The sequence below is a fragment of the Marmota marmota genome, unplaced genomic scaffold, assembly GCF_001458135.2.
Source record: "Marmota marmota marmota unplaced genomic scaffold, marMar, whole genome shotgun sequence".
In the NCBI taxonomy this organism is placed as follows: domain Eukaryota; kingdom Metazoa; phylum Chordata; class Mammalia; order Rodentia; family Sciuridae; genus Marmota; species Marmota marmota.
In genome coordinates this window covers 33584620-33599384 of record NW_026000037.1, presented here as the reverse complement: position 1 = coordinate 33599384, position 14765 = coordinate 33584620, and the positions used below count along the sequence as shown (strand labels likewise).

Sequence of the window (14765 nt, the reverse complement as noted above, 5' to 3'; positions counted from 1 at the left end):
CCGAGGGCTGCGCGCTCAGCCGACGCACGCGCCGCGCTCCCTCCGCCGCTAGTGCGCCCAGTTCTCGGATCCCGGCGTCCGGGGTCGGGTGTCCTGGCGACTGCGTATCATTCCTCTCGCACATTGGCCGACTTATAATTTAGTTTTCTTGGTGTCTAAACGTCTTGTGTGCCGGCTTCTTGAGGCCCTTGCGTCGCTTCCTCCTCGCATGGCCTGCGAGGGTAGTTGGAGGCACGTCTCCCTGCGCAGGGAGAAGGGCGATCCGGTGCACTCGGTTGCCCCTTTGGCGGAGGGACCTCCCAGCAGACCTTCAGGCTGCCTGTCTAAACCTGCCCCAGGCCCTTGCCGCCCCCACAATCCGGATATCAAGGCAGCACTCCACTTCCCACTGTCAGCCGAGACCAAAGACTACACTTTGCACCTTTGCTCCCGCCCAGCCCCTTTAAGGATTCAGCACATACTTAGTATTTCCATCCGGACCCAGATAGTCCGTCCTTTCGGGTGGAAAGGTTTTCTTAATCTAAGTCTTGTAATCCAACCTTGTACCCCACAGCGAAGTTGCAGTAATACGTTAATGTAACCGTTGGTCCTGGGGTGTGTGTGTTTTTTTTCCTTTAGCAAATGCAACTTTTAGAGTCTTAGAATTATGTTGCATTAGATTATCTTTGAGATAATTCTTAAGTTAATGCTTGAGGCCCAGTGATGGGAGGTTCATAGAAGAGGCTTTACATTTTTTCCCTCTACCTGTATCACAGTTCGAAATGGAAAACGTGAGTTGAGGGTGACTTTCCACAGGAGGTGGGTTTCAGTTCGCAGCCCCCAAGTGCTCAGGCTTGCCTTGCTTATTTGATGCTATCACTGAAGTTGATTTTAAAGCTTCACATAGTGATCAGGTAAAGGAGTTGCAGAAAAGAAGTTCAGTATAATTCAGTAGAGCTATTTTATTGGATTCTATTAACCTGTTTAACCTTAAGCTTTAACCATGACAGGATTTCCATGTAGGAACCCACATACCAAGTGCAATATTGAATTTTAATTAATGCATTCCAGGTCTGATGTGGCATAGATTCCTCTCAGTTTCCACTCTATTTTATTATACATTTTCCCTTAGATTTCTATACTGTATTTAATGAAACAGTTTTAGTGTTGAGGGTTGGAGGAGAACCTTTTGAATTATGAAACTAGCATGCTACTGAGAGAAAAATGGGATTTTATAGCATTATTATTTTGGTGGCTTCTTGAAGCCCTTGCTTTAAGATGGCTTCTTTACTCATGTTGAAAACATGTTGACATTTTAATGTTAAGATCCACAGAAGTATAAAATTTTTGCTTTGTGGGGCTGCAGTTGTGGCTCAGGGGTAGAGCCCTTGCCTAGCATGGGTGTGATCCTTAGCAGCACATAAAAATAAAATAAATAAAATAAAGGTATAAAAATACAATAACATTGAATTTTATTTTATTGTTTTGCTTTGTACAGGACCTTAGCAGTGTAATCCAACTCCTATTATTTTACAGAAAAATAAGGAATCCAAGAGTTTCTTGAAGAGATTTTGCAGGAGCTGAAGAGAACTGGTTGTCTTAATTAACTAAACACTTATCTAGGTAATTCAGACCTCCCCAATGGATATTCTTGTGCCAGAGTTTATCCTTATTATTTTTATTATTATTTTCTTTCAGTGCTGGGTATCAAAAATCCAGGACTTCAGTCTGTTAGGCAAATGCACCTGAGTTATATTCCCAGCAAACTCCCCCCACCACTGTTATCTTAAAAAAAGCCAAGTAATTACTGATTTTTTTTCTTTTTTTGCTTTGAGTATGTGCCTTACTTTGTGATTTGGGCCCACTAAATAAAAATATACAAATTATTTATACTTAGGAAATATGTACATTCTTTCAGTTGAAACATTGATTTCTGATTTAGTTTGCATTTAGTGGTTATTTTTCACATCTTTATTCATATTCTTGATTCAGGTAGTCTGCGTTACTGCCAGCAGATTGGTATTTTATAGAGTTTTAGGATTGTGGTGTATGTGACTTTGATATTAATTAGGAAAGGAGCTCTAGCACCCATGTAATAATTTAATTGCAGCATCCCCAACATCACTTTTTAACTGTGCCTCAAGTGCAGGAGTCTTGAAGTTCTTGTTTTCTGGGGTGAATTTTTTGTATTTCTCTCAGCTGTGTTTGGATTAGGCATTTAGTAAATACCTGTGGGTTGTGTGCACTCTCCTGGTAGGGGCTTCATGAAAGTTGGACCATGTCTTATTAATCTGTGTAGTAGGAACTGTATAAATGCTTGTGATCTTGTTAGTAGAAGAGTGCCTGGAAGATCTGAATCATGATATAGTAAACTTGAAATAGCTCATTTTCATCTTGTGTTGAACCAGTTAATCTGAATTCTGATATTGAAAGATAGCAGGGGTCAAATAATTTAGAAAAGTTGAGAGGACTAACAATATTAATTTTGTTCTTTAATATTTGTTAGTTACTGTGAAATTAGGAAAGGACACCATTATTTAAATTTAGTGATAGAACAATTCAATCAGACTGGACGAGTACAAAGTTTCTAGCAGACTGAATTTTGATAACCATGAATTGATGACCCTCTCATTGTTTCTTTAGACCACATTTTAAAGCATTATTTTCACTTTATAAGGATTTATTTTTCGGCATGGACACTTTTGTAAGGAATATGATTTTTGGAATTTAGACTACTTTGGCAAACTATACTGAAATGATATTTTAAATATTTTAAGCTCAATTTGATGGGTTGTGCTTCATGCTGGTGAATCTTAAAACATTTTAAAAAAGCCAAGTAATTACTAATTTTTTTAGACTCATTCTTACCTATTCTTCAGTAGATCAGAATAGTGTGTTCTACTTATAAAAAAAAAAAAAAAAAAAAAACTAAAGAAAGAATTTTAAGCTTTTTTATCCCTGAAATTATCACCACTTCATCTTTTGAAGAACTTTGGTAAAATTGTGGTCTAGAGCTTTGGTAAAATTTCCATCTAGCACATTAAAAGCCAATTCCGTAGAGTGATTCCTATTTGAACATATAGAGTCATATAGATAATAACCTTCTCAGGGACAGTATTTTTGAATTACCTTCATTACTCCATTGATATTATTACTGAAAACAAATGTGCAGTAGAGTTGGATGGTGTTTAATTTGTATGAAGCAGTCATCTCACATCTATTCTTGCTGGTTCTTAGGTCAGTTGCAGTTCACTTGGCCTACCCAGTGCCACATAGTCCCTTTCACCAAGACTGAAAATACATAAAGCACCCCTCTCCCTGTCCCAATCCTCTGCAGTGGAGTGGTGTGAAGTCATTCTGGTGCCCTGAACATCTGTTGTTCACAGAGGTATGATCTAACATCATATCCTTGGCATATACTCAAATTTACCTCTCAGATTTTTATTTTAAACACATTTCCTGTAAGGAGTTTTAGAAATATATAGCATAAACATCTTAACAAAGTATGTATGAATCATATAGAATATTTCAGTATTATTATAGATAGAATTAGGATTTAGAATTAGATAATCAATAAGAATTAGAATATTTAGTACTTTTCCCCCCACACTTGCTAGGGTCACACTTATGTCATTTAAACAAGTGATGAAATTATTTTTTGAGCTGAGTGTGATGGTGATTATCTGTAATTACAGTGATTTGGGAGGCTGAGGTGGGAGGATTGCAAGTTTGAGACCAGCCTCAGTAACTTGGCAAGACTCATCTCAAAAAGGACTGGTGATGTAGCTAAGTGGTAAAGTGACCACTGAGTGGTATATGTATACATATGTGTGTGTGCATTTTTTTTTTTTAAAGCAGTCAGAGAAGTAATTCCACAGTTTTTCTTTAGTGGTAAGTAGTCTATTGATTTGACATATTTCTTTTGTGGTTCCTTTTTGTATTCCCTGTCCCTTGTGGAACTGGAGCCTTGTTTTCAATATGATAACAGCCTGGCCAGTTTTCTCCTAGCCGTTGCTCCTTCCAGTGGGGAGCTGGGACTTGTTCTTGTCCCTGGTAGATAGATGGTAAAGGTATTGTAGAGCCAATATACTGTGATTTTGCCTCTTGGATTCACCCTCACCAGATTGACTCCTTAGATACTGAGAGCTGTTACCATTTTGAATGCTTTTTGAGGATTAGATTTTCATTTGTATTAGGGACTCTCAGATATCCTAGATTCATACATTCATGAGTTAGACCCCTTTTCTGATTAGCCTTCTGTTCTGTTCTCTGTTGCCTTCTTACTGGAGACACTTCATGCATGCTTTTTGTCCAGTGCAGTGATAGCTAGTTATTTTCAAGTGTTTGATTTTTTGCTCTTGTCTTCTCTCAGTTTTGAACTTTCATTTGATCAGGTGGCTGTTACATATTCTTATAGCAGGTCATTTCCTATGTTTCCTCTAGACTATATGTACCCCAAGGGTGTGACTGAGTGAATCTATCTTGATCTTGGTGATGTCCTCAATACTCTGTATAGTGCTTGGCACATAGCAGGTTTTAGGTAAGTACTAATTAGGTATATTCATTCTAATAACAGGTTCTATATCAGTGTCAGAAACCAGTGTTCATAGAGAAATTTCAAATTCATTCAAGAAGTGTAGATATTATATTGCCATCATTAGGAGTAGAGAGTGTGTGTATTTTAAATTATAAGTATATCCATATAAAAATGGCTGTTATCATCCATCTTACAAGATATTTGAGAACTTGTAAAATTTCACAATGTTTAATTGTAAGGCATTGCACATTTCAATTTTTCGTGAGTTTGACAAATATGTATATGTTATTTTATATTTCTTATACAAGAAAGTTTTATGGCACTATAAAGAAGTGAGTTTAATGACTCTATTTTTGTCCATTAGTAAATATATACTGAAGAGTAAATTCTCATTAAAAGACCCTTAAATGCTTGCTCATTAAAAAAAGAGACCTCTTTGATTTTGCTCTCCATACATTCCTAGTTATTGTATTAGACAAGTCATCAAACTCTTTAGTAGTCTAAACCTTTAATTTGTTTTCAGAAAAGTAGTCATGTATTGAACACCCAAATTACCATGTCTTTAACAAGTAATGCTAACACTCTGTATTAAAAAGGTAATGACCATAACTTTTATAGTAGAATTTCTTGTACTAATTTTTAAAAGAGGACTTTTGAGCCAAATTTCCCGTGAAGACCCAAACTCATACTTTTAATGAGAGTGGAGTACGTATGTATATGTAGAGGGGAAGGGGTTGTAATTTTTGTGGTGGTATTTTTAAGTGGACAGTTTACTAATTATTTTGAGGTAAACACTTTACAACTCTAAAAGGAAAACTTCAATTATCTGAATGAAATGAGGTACATGAAATTAATTCAGATAAGTGGGGAATCCTTAGTGTAAATGATGCATGTCAAAGGGACATGACCTCAATCTTGATTTTTTTCTCCCCCTATATATCTGTCAGCTGCTTTTATGTTACTAGATTGTAATTCCTTTTATTCATACTAAGAATCATTGATGGGAGGGAGGTAAAGTTGCTCTACAGATTTTTTTTTTCCTTTGCCACAGAAGAATCCCTGGTGGTAGTCTGTGCTGAGCATAATTGCTCATCTCTACCCTGTATTGCCTGCCAATTTTAGGTGGTACACCACAGCCTTCCATTTTGTCACCTTCCTGTCAAATGTGTATGGGAACCCCTTGAGACTACAATTGAATTGAAATTAAAGCCACATTTCTCTGTTCAATTTCAAGATGTTTATCCTTCTTAAAAGTTGAGTTTCTACAAGTTGTAAGAGTACATTGAGCTGGATAAACCTTGTTTCCTTCTCTCTTGACTTGCTTAGGTTTTCATATTAAGCAGTTATTTTGCAATGTGAACCCTTAAAATATAAACAAACCTCAGGGCCTGACCCCTGACCTTTGTAAATCCTAAGTTGAAATGGAAATTTTAGTCATTGGGGTTGAGGAAAATGATTTCTGCTGCAGTTGACTAAGTTTTGCAGTATTCTTGGGTTCATGGCATCTGAAAGCTATTGTGTAATCTGTAGCAAACCCCTATAGCTGTGATGATATTGTCTTCTAGGCTTTCTTTTGTTTTTAAGTGGAGGCAAACTGTTGCAGCCACAGAGATGTGGGCTGACACCTTTACAAATGAATTTACTTCTCTTTAACATTACTATAGGTTCTTTACTTGAAGCACCTGAGACCATGCCTTTATTTTCAGCATGTACCAGCTTTCTTTTCATCTCTTGGTTTTTAAGATACATGATGATTCATATCTTGATTGCCTTGGGTAGTATGTGGTATCAGCAAGCTCTGCACCCAGACCTGGTGAGCAGCTCCTAGGTCATTGTTTGATGTTCCCCTAAGTATGTGCAGGTGGTGTGACTAAAGATTTTGGGCTTGAGGGTTAGCCCAGACTGATTTTGACTCTTTACCATTTATGATCAGTATGCCTCTGAGAAAAATTAGGTACTTGTCTCAGTTTCAGTTTCCTCATCTTTAAAATGTGACTATCATTTGGCAATGTTGAGTTGGTTTTAAAAATTTTTTAAAGAGTAATCTTGGTGTGTTAGTTCATTGTCATATTCAAATAGTGTAAATTAATGCATTGTCTAGCTCATAGACTATTTTAAATGGAAGTAGATTTTGTTCCATTTAAAAATAGAGGTAATCAAGTTGGCGGAAAGCTTTCCAAATAGAGGTCTTGCCCTTTTGACTTTAAAACTATATAAAACCCTTGTAAGCTATTGATCTATTCATATATACAAATGATATACCAGTGTGTGATGTACAGAGGTGGAACATGCACTGACTGTAGTTTGGTCCAAAGGCTTGATCTCCAGAATTGCCATTTTGAGAGTTGCTGTGGTCCTTCAAGAGGTAGGGCATTGTAGGATGCCCTAAGGTCACTGGGGGTGTGCTCTCAAGAGGATTGTGGGACCTTGGTCTTATCTTCTCTTTCTGCTTCCTGGCTCATGATGTGAGTACTCCCTCTGACATGTGGTCCCACCATGACATGCTGCCCTTGCCAGAGGCTCAAACCATGCAGCCACATCGTTTTGGAGTTGAACCTCTAAAACTGTAAGCTGAATAAGCCTTCTTTTCTTTATAAGTAACTTATATCAGGTATTCATGTGGTAACACAAATCTGACTACCGTACTCTGGAGTCAGACATACTTGGATTTGTATATAGATGATCTACCTCTTTCCACTTGAGTAACCTAGAGCAGAGTATTTTAGCTGTTTGTTCAAAGTTTTTATCTATAATGAAGATAAAAAGACTAATAAAGATTAAAAAATTATAAAAAGATTGTTATTGAAACTTAGGTTAAGCATGCAAAATACTTCATTGTATCTGAGTCCATTAAATACTGGTAGTTATCATTTTGACCTTGGACAGATAATTTCCTGCTTCTACCCCAGGTTTCCATATCTGTACTACAACAGCTAGTGAATACTGTTATCATCAAGAGTAAATGAGATAATACATGTATATGCTTACAAAATGTTAATAGCTATTGTATATATTGATTCAGCTTCGGAATAAATTAGATCAATTTTGAGTTAAAGAATTTTTCTACATATTTGATAAATTTATTATTTATCAAACTTAAATCATTCATAGCTTTCAGTATTTTCTTAAGACAGTATTTCTTAAATTGTGGTGTACAGACCCTTTGGAGTCACAGAGTTGCTTTTAGGGGTACTATGAGAATAAAACTACTATCAGAACAGTAAATTTTTGCTTTTTTGTTTAATGTTTTCCCTGCTTGTGCAAAGCTAGTGATGAGTAAAACCATCGAAATCTTAATAGAAATTAAATGCCAGTGGTACCAAACTATACTAGTAATCATTGTATCCTTCACTGAGACGCTTTCACAGGTTAAAGTAAAACAACAACAATGAAAACAAAGCTGGAGGTATCCAGCTGACTTCACATAAGTCCTTGATAAAGTGGTGACAGTTATTAATCTTGTGAAATTTTGACTCTGGATATTTTTTTATTTTTAAATTTGGTGTGATGAGATAGGACATTTGCAAAAAGCACTTCTGCTGCACATCCTGAGCACATTGCTTGTCTAGAGGAAAAACCTTAAGTGTGAGTTTTTTTCTTTTGAGTTACCAATGGAACTAGCCATATTTTTCATGAAATACCACTTTTGCTTTAAAGAATCACTACTGGACAAACTCTGATTATTTAAATTATTTGGCGATCTTTTTCTTGAAAAATGAACAAAATAATGAGCCCATCACTTTAAGGAAAATTACTGACAGTGTTTGTTGTCAGTGATAAAAATGCAAACTTTTAAAATGAAAATTAAAGATTTGGATAATTAACTTGGTTAAATTTTAGATAATTTTAGGTAACTTGTGTTACTTCCTATGCTTTTGTTTGCTTTTAATATTTAAAAATTTTTTTGATGAGAGAGGGTGATATTAATGAATGTGAGGTTTTTTTTTGGTCATATAATGAATTATGTCAAGATTTGTAGTACCTACATAACTGAATAAACCACTATTTTCTAACTTTCCAGTGTTACAAAATTATGGGTAAAAAGATCCTTTCAAATAGCAAGTAATAGAAAAATAAATATTACAGAATACAAAAATTTCATATATATTGGATTCCACATTTATAATTAGTCCTTAAGAAACTCCTACTTGTCAAGTTTTGATGAATTATCAAAAAGAACATCCTTAATTATATGAATAATTGGTTAATATTAACACTCTTTTCATGATGTGTTTGAGGCCATTTTTTTTTTCATAATAGCTCAATCAAAATAATGTATCATAACAGATTGAATATAGAAGTAGATAGGAAAAGCTACCTGTCAGGGCTGGGGCTGTAGTTCGGTGTTAGAGCACTTGCCTAGCATGGGTGAGGCACTGGGTTCTATCCTCAGCACCACATAAAAAATAAATTAATTAAAGTTATTAAAAAAAAAGAAAAACAAACAAACCTACCTGTCTTCTATTAAGCTAAACATGAAAGAAATTTGAAAAACTTGCATAATAATGTCACATTTCTTACTAAGTTACTTTTTTAGTTTGAAAAAATAGTGAAATTATCTTATTGTTTCTATGTAAAATAAAAGTTTTAAAATGAATTAAATATCTAAGAATTTTTCATTTGGCAAATATTGACAATTAGAACTCTTGTAAACAAAACTCTTGGGGGAGTACTCAGTAATTTTTAAGAACACAAAGGAATCCTGACATTAAGAAGTTTGAGAACTGTTTCTTTAAGATAAGGCTCATCAAATGAATACAGTTTTAAATATTTAGTCTTTTTTGAATATGGACAGTATGACTCTAGTTCTTTTCTCAGTTGTAGGGATATGTCATTGGATTTCTGTTACTTTTTCCAAATAGGCAGTGTGTTCCTGTGTGTATTTTTAAAGAAGACTTTCGTTTTTAACTTTTTTTGGTACCGGAAATTGAACCCAGGGGCACTCAACCACTGAACCACACAACCCCAGTCCTTTTTATTTTGAGACAGGGTATTGCTAAGTTGCTCAGGGTCTTGGTAAGTAGCTGAGGTGTTCTTGAGCTTGTTATCCTCTTGCCTCAGCCTCCCCAGCTGCTGGGATTACAGGCCTGTGCTACCATGCCCAGCAAAGATTTTTATTTTTAAGATTGATGCTACCTATAGGATTACACTCAGAATTGAGATATGGTTAATAGTAATACCAGTTAGTCTTTTTATGCTTAATACCTTTCTTTGGGGGGTTGGTGGTAACCAGGAATTGAACTCAGGGGCACTTGACCACTGAGCCACATCCCCAGCCCTATTTTGTATTTTATTTAGAGACAGGGTCTCACTGAGTTGCTAAGCACCTCGGTGTTGCTTAGGCTGGTTTTGAACTCTTGATCCTCCTGTCTCAGCCTCTCTAGCCGTTGAGATTACAAGAGTGCGCCACCATGCTTGGCTTGATATCACTCTTTTGTAATGAGGTATATATGCTGTTTTTGGAGCTTTTCACCATGGCAAGTATATCAGTGTTGTAGTGAAACTCATTTTGCTGAATATAAACTGACATTTTCTCAGAAGTCCATACACCAGGCTTATGTATTCTGACATTTCATAGCTATTTTCTGGTATGGTCAATCTACAGTTTAAGAATGTGTATCTGAATTAGTTACTTGCAACAAAACCATATATAGTATGAACTACAGATGAGTATATAGTACTAGTATAGTATGGACAGTTCAGCCTCATTGTGGACTATTAACATTTTTCTATGGGAAATTACATTTTTACTCCTTGAAATCTAGCCAAACATGTATCTTCATTGCAATCTAGCAGTAGCAAGAGATCCCACTTTGCCCCTCAAAGTAGAAACAGGATTGTTAAAGCTTTAATAATAGCTTTTAACATTAAAAAGCTTTAATGTGCTCAAAAGGCACACTAACTTGGGCATCTTATGTGAGTGAAAGATGATAACACTCTCAGAGGAAGCAAGTATATAAACTTTGGGCCAACTAGCAATAATGGAGGGAAAAAAGAGAAGGGATGTTCTGGAGGCTATTTTGAGGGTGGTATGTTCCCTTTTGGGACAGACTTTTTTAAATAAAAAGGTATATATATGTAGGTTGGAAAATTCATAAGTGTATTATGGAGTTTGCTTTGTTGTGTTCTTATGGTTGGAGATTTGTATTAACTGAACTCAAGCAACAGAATGACAAGCCAATTGGGAAGGTTGAACTTACCTTTAGGCCAGAGATTTGAAGTAAAAAGAGTGAGTGATGAGCTCCAGGGACAATGATAATCAGAAGGAGTAGTGGAGGCCAGAAGTATGTTGATATATGTAGGCTGTAAAGGGGACCCCCAAAAGTCCATGTTCTAGGGTGGTTGTTAGAACAGGGGGTAGGACTGATAATTGGCCAGCACAGTTCAGTCGAAAATGTTTTACTCAGCTCATTGCCCTGAGGTCTCTGGCAGGAAAGATAGAAGACATGTGTTCTATACAGGAAGCCCAGCCCATATGGAGAGTGGTTGATATGAAGTAGAAATCCAGAACCATAGGAGCTTGGAGAAATGGAAGAAGCTAAAGTTGGAAAACTAGAATTTGACCTGTGTTAAGCGCCTTGCTTCTTCCTGCCCTGTCAATATTAATCCCTTGGATTGAGGCAAAACTGAACCAAAGGAGACAGAAAGTGACTTATAGGTGTCAGCATTGAAGAGACAGGATTGACCCAACAAATGTATGTTAATTGGATGGTAATTAAGACGGGGAACAATTGGGTCATTATAGTATTTCCACTCAGGTTCTTTATACAGCAGACCCTGGGTAGCATATTACCTGCCCACCAAAAAATTCTCTAGGCCTGGGGTTGCAAATTCTTTTTTTAAAGCACCAGATAGTAAATATTTTAAGCTTTATGGGTCAGATGGTTTCTGTTGCACTTAAGTCTGTTGCTGCATGAAAGCAACTGAAGAAAAACATTAATAAAGGAACATGGCTGTGTTTCAATAAAGCCTTATTTATGAAGACTCAAATTTGAATTTCATATATTTTCACATATCACAAAATATTAGAAAAATGTTTTTCAGCCATTTAATAATATAAAACCCATCTTTAGATCATAGCTATATAATAGCATGCACTAAGCTGGATTTTGGCCCATGAGCTCTTGTTTTCTGGCCCCTGTTTTAGGAAATGAATGACTTATCAGTTATGATGCAGAAAGCTTAGCAGTACTGAAATAGATGTTCTCTAGGACAATGCTCTTGGTGACACTGTCTTGTTTTGTAGGTGACACTGATGATAAAAATCCGTTCAAGAATTTAGATGTGACATCTGCAGCAGGTTCAAATCTCTCAGCTATAAGACAAACTGGATACTTCATAAGAATTGTCATCTATTATGCACAGAGAGCCAAAATCCGTTACTGAGATTGTCTGGGTGAGCTGCCTGCTGGGTCCAGTGATGCAGTAGTAGACAAAGAAGTTGAAAGAGAAGTCTGGCATATTCTGTGGATGACTGGCAGAGTGTGACACCAATATGGCATCAGGCCCTACTGTGATTCCAAGGACTTTATGACAAAATAAAAAAGAAAAAAATATTTGTAATAGAGCTTGGTGTAATTGAAGTAAATATGATCTTTATTTGGGGAATGTGTACTGCATTATCATTCCATAATGATATATAGTAATTGCCTTGTTAATCAAACTTTAAACATTCTATCTTTATTCACAAAACTTATGTAGTTATTACCTTTTCTAGTTTGGTTCTCTAACTCTAAGGAAATTCGGTGAAAAATAACAACTGTTTACTAAGTAGGTTAATTTAAGGACAATTATTTTCACTTGGAAATTTTTGTTTGGGATTCTTGAAACTGTGCTCTCATGTACAGCATTTAAAATATTTCTATTTGTGAAAAGCTACTTGGATTTTCTTAGAACCATCTTTTTGAGTAGACTCCTTTACTCAATAGTAAATAGCAAATCATAATGTAGAGTACTAGTATATATAGAATGTTGAATTTCTAAATTGTTTCAGACCTATTAATTATATACACTTAGAAAATTTAGCAAGCAGGTATGATTAGAATAAACTTGTGTATTTTTTTTAGCTATTGAACCATAAAACTGGAACATCAAAGTAGTTTCTGAATCAAATTGGTGTTTTATTTGGTTAATAATCTTTTTTTTTTTCTTGGTATGTATCAATTTATACCATTAATAGAGGATTTGAAAGTAGCACTGGGAAATGAAGTGGGTAGATTCTCCCAAAGTTGGATTCCATTTTTACCCTCAGTGAATTGTCAACTTTTTAAAAAAAAAAATTATTTTTTTAATGTTAGTATTCAACAGAAGCTCTGACAGTCTAGGATATAAAACATTTTATTTAACTTGTACAGCTCATTTACAAATGAAGCTTCCCTCATGACTTATCTTGAAATCCTTATTCAAAGCATATACTATTTAATTTGTCAGTATGCCATTGCCTGACTGCATGTTTTTGGTCAAGAGTGTAGTGCCACTAACATAGCCATCCTGCTAGGAAGATGATCTGCAGGTTGCTGGACAGTGGAATTTACACACTTCTAATTTACAAGTCAGATTAGGGTCATAATCATATGATAGTTTTATGTGGAATTGATTTCATGGTTTTTAAAGCTATTTTTTGTTATTGCAGCAATGCCATTAACTGAAATGCAGTTTTATTGTAGCATGAGAGTACCTCAAACTCTTTTGAATTTGGAAGAAGAGGGTTGTTGGTATAGATGCTTAAATCCTAAAACTCAGGGATTTTGTGTACCTGGGTATGTATGTATACACATATATGTGTATGTGTGGGTTATCAAACATAAGGTCTTGTGTATACTAGATGGGTGCTCTACCTCTGAGCTATGTCCTCTGTTCATAACCCAAGGAGTTTGAATGAGAATGTCTCTTATTGTACATAATTTAATCGCCCAATGGATTGATTTGAGGTTGGTGTGATAAATATTTGAAAATATATGGTATTTTGAAATGTAAGTTATTTTGGAAGGACCATTTGTCTGTGTGTATGTGTGTGTTTAAATCAGCAATCAAGGGCTGGAGATGTAGTTCAGTGGTAGAGTGAATGCCTAACATGTATGAGACCTTGGGTTTGATCCTCATCATTGTAAATATAAATAAAATAGCAATCACCTTTTTGCCTTATAGATAAGATATATTTAGTAAGAGATGTGAATTTAGTGTTAATAGCTCATTGAAATCTGGACGTCCCTTGTGGTTTTTGGAGGCTTAGTGTAAGGGGCAAGGGATAATAAATAGAGCACTGTAGTTTACAGTTACTTTTTCTTTTCAAAATAAGGTAACATAGAATAGTACATAAATACAATTTAATGGGTTATAGTTATTCTCAATTTACCTGTCCAGATTGAAATTGAGAACCATCTCATAATAGCATTAAGAAGTATTCATAGCAGAATGACTAGTGCTATTCAATTTGAGTGTTCTATGTTTAGTTGCAGAAAAACATCTGTGTTAAATTTTTGCCATGGTTCTTGAGCCATTAATTGATTTGTTAAATATAGTCAAGAAAATAAGAAAATCCAAGTGTTTAAAACTGGGTTTGTATCAGCAGTCAAAAGAACATTTGGTTTTATCCTCACCTACTTTCTTATGTGGTAGACTCATGAGTTACTTTCTGAGATGACAAAATATTGGGATGAGGAGGATGTTAAGAATTCATCAGTTATGTCCTTTTTTCTATCAACTATGTTTCACAAAGGATTTATTTAGTTATGACATTTTTAGGTTATGATGATTTACATGGACTTCAAGAAAGATTTGGAGAAAAGTTAATGTAAGGTAAGGGTATAGTAGGTATATATTACTGTGTTTGTTTTAGTAGAGCAGTGATTTTAGGTTGATACTTATACCATCTTTGCCTCTAACTTCATGGTCTCTGATTATAGCTGGGAAATTAGTGGAATGGAGTGATTTGTTACTGTGGACTGTTTATTGAAGCTCTGCAACCAGACATTGAGTAAGGTACTTTACATAAGTTATTTCTAGTTCTGTCTACACCCTTGAAAGCGTATAGAATTATCTCCATTTCATGATGAGGATACTAGGAGTTAAATGGTATATCTTTGAATAAATATTGAAATAGTGTCCTATAGCTAGTGATTCATTTTGGGAAAAGTTTTTTTTGTATCTGGAGAATGTTTGATGAATTAAGAAATAAAAATGTAATCTAAAAAACCAGCATATACTATGGGAAAATTTCAAGATTTAACAGCTTTTAACATGAATAACT

At 35.3% G+C, this 14765-nt stretch overlaps 1 protein-coding gene across 3 annotated transcripts in view; it reads left to right on the top strand.

Annotated features, from left to right (window-relative positions):
- Positions 1–14765, top strand: part of Gtdc1 (glycosyltransferase like domain containing 1) — a 369992-nt gene that overhangs the window by 651 nt on the left and 354576 nt on the right. The window lies entirely within an intron of this gene.